This window comes from Herpailurus yagouaroundi, unplaced genomic scaffold (assembly GCF_014898765.1).
Source record: "Herpailurus yagouaroundi ecotype Mexico unplaced genomic scaffold, PumYag 195, whole genome shotgun sequence".
Classification (NCBI taxonomy): Eukaryota; Metazoa; Chordata; class Mammalia; order Carnivora; family Felidae; genus Herpailurus; species Herpailurus yagouaroundi.
The window spans coordinates 15,984,437-16,000,644 of record NW_024412426.1 but is presented as its reverse complement, the minus strand read 5'-3'; the positions used below and the strand labels follow the sequence as shown (position 1 = coordinate 16,000,644).

General features: G+C 43.6%; 1 long non-coding RNA gene across 1 annotated transcript in view; it reads left to right on the top strand.

Annotated features, from left to right (window-relative positions):
- Positions 1 to 6,404, top strand: part of LOC121011900 (uncharacterized) — a 10,402-nt gene extending 3,998 nt beyond the window's left edge. Inside the window, exons 3-7 of the long non-coding RNA XR_005781846.1 lie at positions 226 to 315; positions 570 to 706; positions 2,244 to 2,412; positions 3,956 to 4,141; positions 6,232 to 6,404. This is a non-coding gene — a long non-coding RNA (uncharacterized LOC121011900). The remainder of the gene's footprint in view (positions 1 to 225; positions 316 to 569; positions 707 to 2,243; positions 2,413 to 3,955; positions 4,142 to 6,231) is intronic.
- The last annotated feature ends 9,804 nt before the right edge of the window (positions 6,405 to 16,208 follow it).

Below are 16,208 nucleotides of genomic sequence, written 5' to 3'. Positions count from 1 at the left end.
CAGTTTGAGGACAGTACACAACATAAGCAGTCAAAGCACTTTTCCTCAGATAGAGGTATATGCTATGCCGGGAGGTCAGGGGAGTAAGGTCAGAGAGCCTGTGCAGGTTCAAGCATGTCAGTGATTTATGGAACGGGGTAGAGTTGGGATTTTCAACTAAGTGCAAAGAGGACCTTTGGAGGGTTTTAAGCAGAGAAGACATGATTTGAATTCCGTTTCTGAAAGACCACTCTGTCAGTTGTGTGGAGAAGGAATTAAGGAGGAGGAGAAGAATGGAAGCAGGGGCACCTGGGAGGAGACCCCTGGTTGTGACAGGTGAGATGTGGTGGACAGATCTGGGGAAAGTTCGGGCAGCAGAGGTGCTGCTAGACAAGAAGGAACAGATGAGAGAACGGCGGGAGGGTGGCTCCCACCTCCAAGGAACGCTTGAACCAGGAATTCGGGTTTTAAGTGGGAGGTTGGAGATAAAGGTCTCTGAAGGCCCCTTCAACCCTGAAGTTGTGTCATGTTGTGGTAAATTTCAGGTGTGGCCAATCTAGATCCTCCATTTAATCTTTCTGCTAATGCAGGAGCACTTGGTGAGCACCGGCATTGATGTGGGGACGAGAGAGGGCACCGGGTCTCTGAAGGCAGAGACGTCCTACTGCTTTCCTCACTCCTGTACTTCCAGTGCCTGTGACCGTGCCTGGCGAATAACTAGTCTTCGGTGAGCGAACGAATAAAAAGATGAGAAGTGTATACATTGTTTACACCTGTAGTTGGCATTCAAACTCATTCATTCCTGGGGCGCCTGGGGGGCTCAGTCGGTTGGGCGTCCGACTTTGGCTCAGGTCATGATCTCGCAGTCCATGAGTTCGAGCCCCGCATCGGGCTCTGGGCTGACAGCTCAGAGCCTGGAGCCTGTTTCGGATTCTGTGTCTCCCTCTCTCTCTGACCCTCCCCTGCTCATGCTCTGTCTCTGTCTCAAAAATAAATAAATGTTAAAAAAAAATAAAAAAAAACCTAATTCATTCCTATTCAATCCACCTTGCTCTTACTGCGATGTAAGAGTTGTACTTGGCATCAACATAAAGAATAAATAGCTGCTTACTTACGTGTGTAGGTTTTCGAAGAATAGCAGTTGAGGTGGGTCAGAATGCTCTCCTCTCTCAAACTCATGGGTCTTGAACTTGTCTTTTCTCGTACACATATGCCACGTCTTCCAAATGAAGAAATGCTATAAAAACAGAAACAAATAACAAGCTGACATTCAGCAAAACCACTTGAATAGTGTTTGTGCTTGAAGGACATGTGTGCTATATGGACACTAGGGAAGGTTTTCGCCAAATTGTACTGTTAGCCATAGAGCCCAGCTCTGAGCAGGCCCTCAGTAAATGTCAGTGGATTCCCAAAGTCTAAGTTCATTGAGGGCGAGAACATGTATCAAGTGTGGTTCTTCAGTCTACCTGGAAGAGATTCAGCTCCGCTTAGGAAGTCCCCTGTTCTTATGATTCTCATTGGAATTAGACTATCACATCAAAATCTCCACATACCTGCCTTCAAATCATTCTAGATAAATTGCTTCCTGGCTTTTTGTTTTTGGTTTTGGTTTTGTTTTCATTCAATGTATAACTACCTGGTAGGTTCTAAAGACCCAACAGTGACCCCTCTAGGGGTTTTCTCTGCCTGCTCTTCCCTTTCCCTCCTATCACTCTTTGGACTGTTTCCTTTGTTTTACCTAATTCACAGAGTTGATTGCCCCTCTTGTATCATGAGGCAGACGGAAAAACAATGATGAGGACCCAACACTAACTGGAACCTGCAACAAACAGAAGTTGTTGCCAAGGCAACCCAACCAGAGATTCCTGCATCCAGCCATCACAGGGTGGGGGGGAGTTTGGGATGAGATCACTTGAGGGGCAGGGGGACCTTTCAGGAAAAAAGCTGACCTGATAAAGGAACCAAGCAGTTGTCATTCCAAGTGATGTCTTTTTCCTTTTTCCCTTTCTCAATAAAGAGAAGAACTTGCAAAAGCCTTGAAAGATAAGCAGGCTGAGTAAACTAGGTGGGATTTCAAAGGCTCCTGTTCAATTAATCTGACTGCAGCTAGATCAGAACAGCTGTGCTCCTGGGTACAAGCAGAGGGGAGACATTAGGGCAAGGAAACAGAAGGAAAGGGGACAAGGCATTAAACACACTTCTGAACCACTGTGTACGCTATAATAGGAGTGATCGCCTTTATTTATACAATGCCTTTTGTCCAGGATCCTGCGAGCACAGCACAGACATTACCTCCCTGGGCTTCCAAACACCTCTGTGAGCTTAGGATCAAGGACAGGGATTATTTTACAGATGGGAAAACTGGCACTCAAAAACCGCGTATGTGCCAAGACCCCTTCACAAGATAGCGGCACAGCCAGAAACAGGATGCAGGTAAAAATAACGACAATCATTTTTTTTTTTAATTGCTTCTTAACATCGTCCCTGCTGGATCGAGATCTATTTCACAAAATTGACTTTAAAGGGCCAAAGTCTCTTCCCTCCCTATCCCGGTGAGGCTGCATGCTCAGAATGTAGTTGTTTAAGCCCCTGACACATGGACTGAAGGGGGTCCCCGATGGGCTTGTGGACTCCAGTCGTCACATTAAAATGCTCCTGGACAGCGGTGCAACCGCACTAGACCTCATTCTCCTGCCCTTTTAGGGGATTCATTTTGGCACCTTTCTGCCCTGTGCATTCTCAAACTGGGAATCTTCATCAATCAAACAAATGTTTATTGATTGCCTACCATGTTCAGCCCTGGTGCTATGAATGAATAGCAAATGTTACCTATAGTACTTACCTGCAAAAACGATCGTGTATACCACAGAGCCTTCTACAGAAGATGGAAGGGAAACACAGAGGAAACAAGGAATAAAGGAACAGAAAATGAACTGTTAAGATACCACAGACCAAATGGTGGTAGCAGGTGTGGCACGATTCTGAGAAAAGCACAGTATGGTGACCTGAAGTCAGAGGAGGCTTGACCAAGGAAGGCCTCTTGAGCCACTTGCTAGAGATTTGGTCTGTGAGCGGAAGGAGGTGGTGCCTCTATGAAACAGACCTCCACACACCCCCTCTACACGTGCTCCACAGATAAGGACCTAGCATGCTATACTGTGAATATTTTTTGATTTACCCTGGCAACCTAACTCCTTCCTTGGACTGGGTCCTCCTGAGCAGAGACCGTGCTCTATTCTTCTCTGTATCCCGGTGCTTAGCTCTGTGCCTGGCACATAGTAGGTGATCAGTAAACCTATGATAAGTGAGTAGATGGGTGAATCAGTGAATCAAAAATGTCCTGATGACAATAGCAACAACAATGATATCTAATGCTAGTTTTCATTTGGCAAGAATTCACAGCTAATGTTAAATAAATAAATGATAATTCTAAGTTCCCACAGAGTACAGTAGGCTGTGATTTGGGAGGCGGTTGGATCTTGGCTCAGCCACTTACTATCCTTATGGCCTTAGGACAAGGCTCCAGATCTCTGTTTCTTCACTTATAAAATATGAACCAAATAATTATATTTACCTCACTGGTTGTGGTAAGGTTGAGATTAAATAATGCATGCAAAAATGCTTTGTAAAGTGTAAATCAGCATACGAGTCCCAGTCATTATTGCCATCAATAGCGTAATTTAGCATACCATTAATTTATGTCACCCATTACATACATTTCCCACCGAAGTACTCTTGTAAATCATAGGCCTTTTAAGGCTGAAATGTCCTAATCTGAAGATAAATAAGGCAAAGTTGACATAAAATAATTTCTCCCAAGGTCCAACAGGCAGGACTAGAGCTAGTCTAGTCTAGCAGACTCCTGACCTGTGCTCCCTCCACAAAGCAGCTCTGAGAAGCCCCCCTGAGCAGATTAGTCTCATAAAGACGGAAACTAAGTGGCTGCCTTTCTCCCTTCTTTGTTCTCATCATTCAGTGTCACCACATCAAAACAGAACTGGACACATTCCTGCAGTCACTTCTCGTCTCTACCCTCACTCAAGGCCAGATGCTACATCTCCTTCCTGAAGCTGTGGCAACACGTGGCCAGCCTCCCAGCTCCAGTCCTACTCCCCACCTCCCATCTGGGCTCTGATGTTAAGTCATCTTTCTCAAGCACCATGTGAGCCCATCTCAGACACTTCAAAAGCCTCCGGTTGCTTCTTTTCCTAAAAGCCCCCTTCATGAGGTTTGAACCTCTTAACACAGCCCTTCCCACTCTCACAGAGCCTCTTGGTTGGAGGCTGGGATGACTTCCGTTATCACTATCTACCAAGCCCCTACTAGATCCTCGGTACAAATTTATTAAACTAGAAGAATCATAACAAACCCTATGACATAACCACCCTCCCAGATTCCCCTCTCAGTTGTGACACACAAGCTCACAAATCCCTAGCCAAGCCTTCCTTCCATGCACAGATTCCATGGAACAGATTCCATGACACTTGAGAGAAGCAGCACCTCCAGGAGGGTGCTCATTCATGATATTAACCTTCTTCTCCCTTCTTGTCCATCAGCAGCTGTCCCTCGTTCACGGTCCCCACCCACTTTTCCTTAGCCAGTCAGCAGGAATCCCCTCACCTACCAACCCCACACACATACTCCCACTACCCCTTTGTACTTTGCACAATATACTTGCCATTATCCCCACACAACCACCCGCTCTGGTCTCCTTCAGCAAACCAGGCTCTTTTCCCATTTAGAACTGTGCCCAGAAGGAGGGGCCCTGCCAGACACCCTCACCGTATCTTCTTCCACGTGGTCTCTTTCAAAATGGGATTCTCTTCAGCAGCAGCCAATTAGTACAGAATGTCTGTTGTAGACAGCTCTTAGCATTAAGTGCCAAAAAAGCTACATGGTGTGTGTTTTAGTCTCTGCCTTTGGGGACCTTATGATATAGTTGGTGATACAAGAAATATGCAGAAAATAGTTACGTGGCTTCCAAGGTCCTTACATCTGCAGGCATTTCTCTCCCCCCCTTCCATGTGATTTATTTATTCGGCTTGAGCCAGCTGCCGACTGGTTATTTTCATGTCTGTGTCCTTTTTGCACTGTGCTTGTTTATGAAGGTTTCTCTGAGTGTGTCACTTATGCTCAGAGGTATTTCTGTACATATTTTTTTTTATGTATGCCCAAGCCCTCCCAGAACATAAGCTGGAGGGAGGGTTGTGGTAATTAGGTCCTTTCTATCACACCACAGACTGTTACATGCAGTGGCTTTCAGGAAATACTAGTGACAGAGGCTGGCTGAAAGAGGTCATCTGGCTCAGTTGTTACTGTCACACACACACACACACACACACATTTGGAAGTAGACTCAGAATCACAGTGCTACCTCTTCCAGAGGAATGTTAATCAACCCACATCACCTTCCTAGTGATCAAGGGACTCTCTAACTTAACATGACATCAGATGAGAAGTGACTAAGTATGCAACCAGATGCCCAGGGTCACAAAAATTGCCAGATCACTCATACTGCACTGGCAACACAATTTTACCAAGTACCTCAGGGAATCACTTTCTCCAACCCCTTCTAAATTCAAAATATGCTGTTTCTTCTATGCTTTCCTCATGTAACATATGCTACCTCTTCCTGTTGATTCATTCATTCATTTGCAAATACTTGTTGAGCATCTCTCTATGCTGGTAATAAAACAGTGTGCCAATCAGTCTCTGCTCTTAAAGAGCTTACTGTCTAGTGACAAAACAAGCAGAAATGTAGGAAATCACAGAGTGATAAAGGTCAGAGAAGGCTTTGGTGAATGTCGATAAGAGAATTACCTAACTCAGAAAAGGCAGATTTCCTCAAGAAAGTAACCTGGAAGTTTGACCTATGGATGAGTAGGTCTCAGGCAAGATGTAGGAGGAAGGAGGGAAGTGTCTACAGATGTGAGCACCTTGGAAGCCACATAACTATTTTACGCGTATTTCTTTGTATCACCAACTAAATCATAAGGCCCCTGAATACGGATTAAAACTTATATACCATGTCACTCTCTTGGCATCTAAAACTAACACCTGTCTATAGCAGTCATTCAATACCTACTGGCTGTTGCTTTAGAAAACCCTATTTTGATGTATTGGAGCTCTCCAATTCTGAGGAAAAGCACTAGCCCTCAAGTGAGGTATCTCACCATCCCACGTGGCTTAGTTGACAAAAAGGTGGTTGTAACATGCATCTGATGGGGAGTACTGTCATCCTTTCTTCCTCAGAGAGTTTAGAAAAAAACGAGACTCCCCCACACCCCAGTCTTCTTCTGTCATGAGGTGGTGAGAGCTGGGAAGTCTAGAAATATTGGCAAGTAAGAGGAGCCATGGTTGAAGATTTTCTGGAGAGCCTCTGTTGTCCGGTCATTTAGAAACCTTGTTCAGAATCACCCCTGCTATGGACTTCTTGTTCTCATGATGCGGGAAACAAGGTAGGGTGGGGTGTTCACATTCAGGTAGGCACCTCCTCTGTGATCACCCCCGATGCGGGCAAACAGCCCAGTGAGGAGTAAAGAGATGTCAGGAAGGTATCAGAATCCCACCCTTTTTCTCCCCACTCAGCCCTACCTGGCTCTTTACCAAGTCGGGCCGGAAGCACTGCCCGGGAGACGAGACTCCCAACCACCCAGGGCAAAGAATTCAGATGATTTACTCACATGCCGATGACACAAACCTTGGAGAACATAGATTTTTAAAACGCATGACTTTTCTGAAAATGCCTGGATAGTGTGAGCTGCAAATAACTAATACTCAGCAAGTAAAACATGCTATCTGAACAGTAGGATTTTGGCTCTTAGGAGATTCTACCCATAAGTCTCCCAAGGCAAGATTCTTTGCAAAGTCATCTTCAGCTAAATTAGGAAATCTATTGAGAGAAATGGGAAATATATATATATATATATATATATATAGAGAGAGAGAGAGAGAGAGAGAGAGAGAGAGAGAGAGAGACTGACTGACTCCTGGCAAGAGGCAGGAGTAGGACAGCTTTCTTGTCTCCCTTTCAGGAATGTGGGCTCTTGATACTGTGCTTACCACGAGGCTGGTATGTCACAGAGTCATTACAGAACATGGCAAACCATGAGATGAGAATTAAAACAAAAACCAAACCAAAACAAAAAAAGGGCAATGAAAAAAAAGGGAGCAAAGGGCATTTAGAAAACAGATAAAATACAGACTAGAAAATAAAAGACCAGAAACTTTAAAATGAGTTAGAGACAAGTGAAAGCAGTAAGACAAAGGCAAGAGTTAAACGTTAGGCTAAAGATTTCACATGATTAAGAGTTGAAAAATAAGGCCGGGCAAACCGGTGAGAAAACAAAGGGAAGCTCAGAGCTATCAAGGTGAGAGATTAAAATGTGGAAGTTAAAAGATGCAAGGTTATGATAGAACTAAAATCCAAAGATAAGTTTAGAGCTGGGGGAAGTGGGGCTGGGAATAGAAAGAACAAGGGTAGGGGGTGGGGAGGAGAGGGCAGAGACAGAGAGAGAGCAGAGGAGAGAAGAAAGGCGGGCACTGGGGGAGGAAGGTAAGAGGGGAGGCCCTCAGCTCCTGCTGCACAGTGGAGACAATGTGTCCAGGCTTTCTCCCTTGGCCTCTTTTCCCAGAGGAAAAGCTCTGCTTGGGCCTCCTTCCCCAACTCCTTGTGGCCATCAGCCCTGCGTAAGGGCGCAGACTGAGAGTCAGAAATCTGGTGGTCAGGCCCCCACGCTGACTACTTCTATCAACCCCCTAACCCTTCTGGCGTTCACCACCATGTCTGAAGTAGAAAAGTTATCAGTAGCTAAATTGTACCCAGCCCATCAAAGACAGCCCCGGGCCAAGGGATGCTGCGGGGTAGAGGCACTGGGACCTCCCTAGGTCCTGTCTCCTAGAGTCCCAGCTCTTTGCTCCCCTTTTGTTCTTGCTCCTCTTACCTCCACAGACCGATTTGGTTTGTCTCATTATCCCTCAGTGCCCTCCCTCCATTTGACCTTGTTTTGGGATCATTAAATGAACCCAACGTCTTTCTGGTTCTCTAGGGCGACTCCGGACTTCCCAGCGTGGATCTTAATTCTGCATAATGCTGGGCACGGCAGCTCCGTTTCTTCTAATGGTAACAAACTCGGATTCTAATTCCAACCAGCTGTCTTAGAGCACTGGCCACAAGGGAGATCAGGAGAATATGTGTGTTTGGTTCTACATAAACCCATCCTGACTGCTAGAAAAACAGAGCATGCTGTTCCTATGTGAGGGGCAGCCCAATTCATTTTCTAAAATCAAGACACTTTGGGGGAAAGCAAATCTCATATTTCTCTTGTTCTTTGCCCTCAACTAATTCTTTGAAGTGTAAAGACAGCACCATGGGAGGAATATATCCTGGTGTTACTACCACAGAGAAATCCTGGGAAGTGAGAGGTTTTTGTTAGCATTGAGATGATGTCCATTCAAAGCTGTCATGCCTGACATTGCTTCCTGTCTCTTCACCTTAATAATGAGTTCCCAGGTATCAAGTGAAGGCTCCCTGAGTAGTGCAACAGGAGAAGCATACATCTGCGGTGCTGCAAGTGACAACAGGGACCAATTTTCATGCTGCTTAAAGCACAAGATATGCCACTCTTATAGCACAGCAGCTCACAAAATCTCCACACGGCGATGATGCTAGAGAAGCGTATCCACTCTGAAGTATCAGATCTTCCTCTTGATCAACTAAACCTGCAGACAGAGCAACTAATTGGGTCCCACGTGCTGGATGCAGAGGGACCTTAAAACTTTTTTTTTTTTCCCCAGAGTGACTTGAGGGTGGAGAACACAGTACAATTTAATGTAGACAACTGTGAAGTGTTGTCGTAGGGCAGGGAATCCATGGAGTGAGCCCAGTGTGTATGTTAAGTGAAACCGAAGAGCTCCAGAGTGGGTCAGGCAAGCCCTGTGAATGACTTGGCTTGGCTAGCTAGGATACCATAGCATCCTCTTGATAAATGTGACCTCCTCTGAAGATCTAGGTCAAGGTAAGGGGAGGGAATGTCTTTTGTTGGTTAATCCCAGTGCTATTCATTTCCCCTGCGGCTGGATTAGTGTCCTTTCAAAGAAAGAGCTAGGAAAACAGTAATCAGTGTGTCAGGTTATCAATTGAGGGCTCACAGCTTACCATTCAACCGAAAAAGCAGAGGAGGACTTAGGTAGGAATGTAGTCTCTTCTAAAATCCCCAGACTTTCCTTTATCCACAAGCACGTTCCCCCCAAAAACTTTCAGAACAGCACGCACACCCTCAGACATTTAGAAGGCTTACACCATTGCCTGATGTGGATGTTATTTGAGATACAGCTCTATAAAAGTCTATAATGATAAGTAATGAGTCTCATTATTCATTTGGGTTTGGCACACATGAAGCTGACACATGTCAGGTGTTTAACCACTCCTCCCTTCTCCTTTCAGGATTTTCTCCAGGTAGAATTTAGAGCGATGTCTCAGCCTTCTTGGTGACTGAGGAATCCAACTCTGTTCTGTCTCGTTTTATGGAAGCAGTGCTGGGATGCCTGAGTAGCTCAGTCGGTTGAGCGTCTGACTTCAGCTCAGGTCATGATCTCGCAGTTCACGAGTAGAGGCCCTGAGTCAGGCTCTGTGCTGACAGCTCAGAGCCTGGAGCCTGATTGGGATTCTGTCTCCCCCTCTGCTCACACTCTGTCTCTCTCTCAAAAATAAATTTAAAAAAAAAATTTAAAAATTAAAAAAAAAAAAAAGCAGTGTAGAGCTCAATATGATTCACCTCCCATCCTCTCAAACTTCAGCTTGGTCACATCCCTAGATTCTGTTGACAAAACTTCCTTGAAACTCCTTTTCTGTGGATACGAGAATAGTCAATGAATGACTTCAGCATCTGTGTTTTCAGGATTTTGTGAACATGCGCTCAACCTTTCACATCTTCTTGTGTTATGAATTACTTCATGCATTTTGACTCACACTCCTTCTGAAACAGCACCTGAATTCATTTTCTTCATGAATCTTCTCTCTGTTGGAAACACTAAAGGCTTTACCGTTCTCCTCATAGGCCCAAGTACATGTTCCTTCCATAGAAGGACTTTTCTACCAGCAGAAATAAATCTCCTAGTATCATCTTAGCACAAATATTTTATTTTATTTCATTTTATTTATATTTTTTAATGAAATTTATTGTCAAATTGGTTTCCATACAACACCCAGTGCTCATCTAAACAGGTACCCTCCTCAATGCCCATCACCCACTTTCCCCTTCCCCAACCCCCCATCAACCCTCCGTTTGTTCTCAGTATTTAAAAGTCTCTATGATCGGCCTCCTTCCCTCTCTGTAACTTTTTTTCCCCCCATCCCTCCCCTCTGGTCTTCTGTTGAGTTTCTCAGAATCCACATATGAGTGAAAACATATGGTATCTGTCTTTCTTTGCCCGACTTATTTCACTTAGCACAATACCCTCCAGTTCCATCCATGTTGCTACAAATGGCCAGATTTCATTCTTTCTCATTGCCAGTAGTATTCCACTGCATATATAAACCACATCTTCTTTATCCATTCGTCGGTTGATGGGCATTTGGGCTCTTTCCATAATTTGGCTATTGTTGAGAGTGCTGCTATAAACATTGGGGTACAAGTGCCCCTATGCATCAGCACTCCTATATCCCTTGGGTAAATTCCTAGAAGTTAGCACAAATATTTTAATAACCCAGTTTCTTTTAATACCTACTGAACCAATGGTAGTAAGATGAAGACAGAGGATCCTCAACCCACAAAGGTAATTACGATTTGGGGAGAATCACTAAATATGATAAAATTGTAAAAACCAAAAACAAACAAAATCTGTGAAGATGGAGTAAAATGTTCAGACTGCGTGAGCATTACCTCCAACTCTTCTTTTTACTCTCAGTGTTCTTGGTAAGTCACACTGACAATGAGTAATAGGAAGAAAAAGAGTTAGGTTGAATTGAGGATAGCAAGAAGTTCAGGATCCCACAGCGAGTGACAAGAGGAACAAGAGATGATCATTTTTAAGATACCACCCATTGGAATATACCAATGATGTATGTTATTTTTAAAAAATAAAGAAAAGAGTCAAGTGACTCAATTTTCTTTTACTAGTAGGAATTCAGCTAGAGTAGCTGTGCAGGATGGGGACATTTATTTTATTTTCAGATGCACATATTATGAAAACAGTCCACATGAGAGCCATGAATGTTACCGGAATTCTTAAAGGAGCTATCAGAGAGAATGGGCTCTGGAGCTGGGTAACAGATACGTATGTCCTTCTAGCGGCGTCACTAAGGAACGACGTGATCAGGACTGAAGTTGTGCACGCAGATTGCCTACACAACCGTATGTAAACTGAATGTCTCAGTGCTCCAGTATTGCCTGCCTGCCTTAAATCACCATTTCCTAGGTGCCTACCCAAAAGGCTTATCCTCTCCTGCATATCTAATGGGCAATCAAGTAAATGTAATACATTTAGACCTCTAGAGCTGTAGAGTTGGAGAAGACTTTAGTAATAGCCTTGTAACCCAGTTCTTCCTCAGTAATACTGTCTTTTCCCTCACATTATAAAATTGGCATTTGCACATTTTAAGGGATATACAGAAGAGTATGGAAATGAAATAATAATCTATAATTCAATTATCAGAGTTCGGGATTTCTTTTCTGAGGGGGAAGGATTATATATATATATATATTTATACACACATATATATATTTAAATATTTGTATATATCAGTGAACATATGTATGTGTATATATATATATACACATATATAATACACACACACATTTCTATATACATATGCATACATGGACACATACACTTTTAAGCTTACAAAATTGAGATTCTAACTTGTTTTTAACAATATGTACATAATGTGAATTTTCCCATGTCAATAACTATCCCTCAAAAACCACAATTAATTGGGGTGCCTGGGTGGCTCAGTCAGTTGAGTGTCCAACTTCAGCTCAGGTCATGGTCTCTCATTTCATGACTTTGAGCCCTGCGTCAGGCTCTTTGCTAACAAACAGCTCAGAGCCTGGAGCCTGCTTCAGATTCTGTGTCTCCCTCTCTTTCTCCCCCTCCTCTGCTCATGCTCGCCTCTGTCTCTCAAAAATAAATAAATGTTAAAAAAAATTAATTTATTGACATGAAATTCATATAACATAAAATTAACCATCTAAAAGTGAACAATTCAATGGCCTTTAGTACATTCATGCTGTGTGACTACCACCCTATCTAGGTCCAACACATTTGTCACTTCTAGATAAAACCCCAGACCCATTAAGGAGGTTTCCCCCATTCTTCCCTTCCTCCAGTGCCTGGACACTACCAATCTATCTTCTGTCTTTATTAATTCACCTCTTCTGGATATTTCACGTGGACATCGTACAATACATGACCTTTGGTGTCTGGCTTCCTTCCCTTAGCATAATGTTTTCAGGGCTCATCAATACTTCATTCTTCTTTACGGATCAAAAATACTCTACCGTATGTATATGCCACAACTGGTTTACCCCTTCACCCATTAATGGGCATTTGGGCTGCTTCTACCTTCTGGCTATTGTGAGTAGTGCTGCTGTAAACAAGTGTGCACGTGTACTTCTTTGACTACCTGTTTTTTGGTCCTTTTGGGACTACACCAAGGAGAGGAACTACAGAGTCATATGGTCATTCTACGTTTAACTTTTTAAGGAAGTACCAAATTGTTTTCTATAGCTTTTTGATCAGTTTACATCTCTACTAGCATCAATGCACGAGGGTTCCAATATCTCCACATTCTCACCAGCCTTTTTTTTTTTTCTGTGATAGCCATCCATTACAGTGGGTGTGGAGTGATACCTCATTATGGTAAAACCACAATTTTTAAATGGCATCTGTTTTTTCCATAATATATTAAGTAGTCCCTGCCCTGTTGGCATTCAGGTTGCTTTGAAACTGTCCCTATTATAAATATGTGATGAAATCTTTATTTAAATCTTTAATTAAATCTCATTATTTCCTTAGTGAAAGTTCCTGGGGGCAGTCATCTGACTTTGCAGGTCAAGAAGCTGAGTTAACAGGAGCTGAGATCAGAACTTGCGTTTTCTATACCTCAGTCAGTGCTTTCCTGTGATTTTCTGATGAGGTTGGGTCAGTATTTTATATGGCAGATATATAGCAAATTAGGTGGAACTCAGCTAAAAGCAGCGAATTCTTCAGCGTTGGGTCTGATGCTCTGTGGAAATAACTCCAAAGTCACTGCTGGCACTATTTTCACTCATTCTATTTTGCCGTAAGTAGAAAAAGGGCTGTAAACACAGCAGAATTCTATGCGCTCACACACACTGTTGTATACTGTGTACCATCAACAATTTTACATGCATCGCCTTCAACAAAGGCTACCGTAACTCCATCAATTCTGTAACACGCTATAGACTCTCGGTGGAGCGGGTTCAACTCAATCACACCGAGTCAGCTGCCCTTCTGTGACATTGTTTTTCCACCTCCACGGCATTCCATGGGTGGCTGGAAGAATGATGTGTCGATCTGTGCTGTCATTGATAGACCTATAGTTAAATGGCATTTTCAATGAGGTTCGAGCTGGAAAGAGAGTGAGATCCAATGATACATTCTGAAGTTTTTAGTGAGATCCCAGAAAGAAATATATCCAGCCACATACAGTGCATAAAACTACAGTCTGTTTCCCCTCTAATTGGTAATAAATGTAAATGTTTAGTTATGCCTGACTAGGGAGCTATGAACAACACATCTGTCTGACTGCTTTTTCAGTCTTCACAAGGACTGCAGCATTTATACCATCTGTAGCTTGTGGAAGAAGAAAGAGACAGAGAGAAAGTAAGACTGAAATTTAGAGAATGGATGTTCTTGGAAGTACACCGGGAATGGATTCATTCAACAAATATTTATTGGGCATCTATATGGCCTGGGCACCAGGCAAGAAAAAGAAGATGCTGTTGATTTGGAGGAGATAATAAGTATCTTCCCTTCCTAAATTCTAAATTAACTGATGGGATATTGTCAGGCAAATGGAGACATAAATGTCAGACTTGGCATTGAAAAAAATTTCCCAGTATCCAGTATTAGGTTGGGGTAGGAGCGGGTTTCCTAAGAACGGATTCCACAATGATATAAGCCCACCTGTCCAGATGCAGGTGGCACGGGAGGACTGCAGGCCTTGTCCACAAGGGCAGAGCATGGACTGTTTATCTCAAGTCTTGGCCAGAAGCAGAGCAGGCAGGCTGTCTGCAGTTCAGCGGGGTCCAGAGAAGAAGAGGAGGAGGCCAGTCTTCCTCTTACACTCAGTGAGATGAGTAAAGGGGCAACAGAGAGACACCAGGACACAAACACAGATACTCTGGCTCTTGGCCCTGCCTCTAGGTTAGGGTCACATGAGAGCTTTAGCAAAACTGAGACTCAGTCCCCAAATCCAGAAATTCTGATTCCTCTGGATTCAGTTTGAGCCCGGGCATGGATATTTTTAAAACTCCCTCATGTAACTGTAAATGTGCATCCAAGGGTAGGGAATCACCTAATAGAAAGTGAGGGGAAAGGAGTCCCCATTCCACACAACTCAGCAGATACAATGAGGGGTATGGAGGAGGGGGAGCTCCCAACTTCCAGGCTCTCTCATTCTCCTGGGACAGACTCATGAAAGCAAGCACAATGCTATTTGCTGAGTGCTGTGGGTCCTCAGACAGTGGAAAGACCAAAAACCTGGGGTTCCAGAGACCCCAGGACCACAGATGGCCCAGGTTCCGAAGATCACTGTGGCAAGCTGTGGAAGACACAACCAAGAGAGGGAGGCGGGTGACCACAAGGCCTTCATACGAAGTTACAATAGAGCAAGAGGGAGAATGATGGAAAAAGGAAGCAAGATAGCAAGGGACACAGACTGCTCATTAATTAGCATCCTTCAGGGTTCAGACTTGGGATAACAAGCCTTCCTTCTCAGAGCAAGCTGTCCGTGGTCTGCCTTAGCCATATGTACAGACTCCACTGGGGGGCTGTGGGGCGGTGCTGAGGAACTCAAGAGTCTTAAGTTACACTGAGGATTAGAGGAGAGGATGCATTTCGAGTGTATAGTCTAGAGGCCAGCACAGGGCATGTCCTGATAAGATGTTCAGTGCTACTGTGAGGTTTGCTTCGAGAAGGCAGAACCTGCAGCAGCACAGGGCTTTTCTTGGCTTGTTTGCTTGACCTCTGATGCACCTGTGTGGAGGGGGAGATCTTTTTTTTTTTTTTAATGACTTTTCATGGGCTAAAAGTTTTACAGAAATGCCAGATATTTCAGTCCATTTGGAGGAAGGAAGGAAGGAAGGAAGGAAGGAAAGAAAGAAAGAAAGAAAGAAAGAGTTGTGCAATCCCAAACATTAGATCTTAATGAGTTTTACTGAGAACTAGGTCAAACAAGGATTCAGTACCAAACGAGTATTTTTTTCATTCATTTGATGCTAGTAGTTAACCTGTAAGGTACATCTTTAAAAAAAATTTTAATGTTTATTTATTCTTTGAAAGAGAGACAGAGCACTAGTGAGGGAGGGACCGAGAGGGAGACACAGAATCTGAAGCAGGCTCCAGGCTCTGAGCTGTCTGCACAGAGCCTGACACGGGGCTCGAACTCAGGAACTGCGAGATCATAACCTGAGCCAAAGACGGATACTTAACCGACTGAACCACCCAGACGCCCCTGTAAGGTACATTTTACAATCCCATTTTACAGACAAGAAACTGAGTTTAGGAGAAGTTAAATAATATTTCTAATGTCAGCTTTTAAGTGACAAAAGAAGGATGAAATATCAAGGCTTTAGGTTCATATCTGTCTCTGTGTCAATTATATTACAGGAACATAACAGTGCTTATTACTATCAGAGACAAGAGGATAGGAAAGCTATGATTCTTAAATCTTCCCGAAGCACTCCCTATAAGTCACCTTTGCGGCATACAGAGAAAGGATTTTACTAGTTTGAGAATTCCTGCTTTGCTCTATCATCCAGAGTCATCACTCTTTCTCCTCTACAACACTGCAAAAATTCCTTGTGTGAAGGCAAGAGCAAATTAATATTCACACTTCCTACAAATTTATTTTTCAAGGGGTCTCTAGGAGACCCTGCAGACTGTGGAAAGATGAGAACTTTCTGAACTCAGAGTCACTTTCTCCCCCAAGTAACTGCTTGCCACGACCCTTACACGAGTGTCTTCACCGCTTGTTTTATGGG